This window comes from Danio rerio, chromosome 1, assembly GCF_052040795.2.
Source record: "Danio rerio strain M-AB ecotype USA chromosome 1, GRCz13ab, whole genome shotgun sequence".
NCBI lineage: Eukaryota > Metazoa > Chordata > Actinopteri > Cypriniformes > Danionidae > Danio > Danio rerio.
In genome coordinates this window covers 61667201-61667500 of record NC_141021.1, presented here as the reverse complement: position 1 = coordinate 61667500, position 300 = coordinate 61667201, and the positions used below count along the sequence as shown (strand labels likewise).

Here is a 300-nt window from a genome sequence, read left to right as displayed (position 1 = left end):
GAATAAAGCTGTAAATGAAGCTGAATGAGCTGCTGTGTTGTGTTTGTCCAGCTCAGAATACCCAGAGCTGCAGAGTTCTGAATGGGCATTTATACTCAACCCAAACACTAAGAGAGGGTGGGGCATAGTGCAGCCCCTCCCCCTTTTAAAAACAGCCTATAGGGGAATTACCAACCTACATCACTCATGACATCACACGGGTTCAATCGCACATAGCGGTTGCAATAGCAAACATGTCCTGTTGTGTGGTAGGATGCCAGAATTGATAGGACAGGTTAATTTGAGCGTACAGCACACTGC

The 300-nt window shown here is 46.3% G+C and overlaps 1 protein-coding gene across 2 annotated transcripts in view; it reads left to right on the top strand.

Annotated features, from left to right (window-relative positions):
* rexo5 (RNA exonuclease 5) overlaps positions 1–25 on the top strand; it is a 7182-nt gene extending 7157 nt beyond the window's left edge. For both annotated transcript variants that reach the window (XR_015477102.1, XM_087237971.1), the window contains exon 19: positions 1–25. This exon is cut by the window's left edge and continues 139 nt beyond it. The gene's annotated coding sequence lies outside the window, so the exon portion shown is untranslated.
* The last annotated feature ends 275 nt before the right edge of the window (positions 26–300 follow it).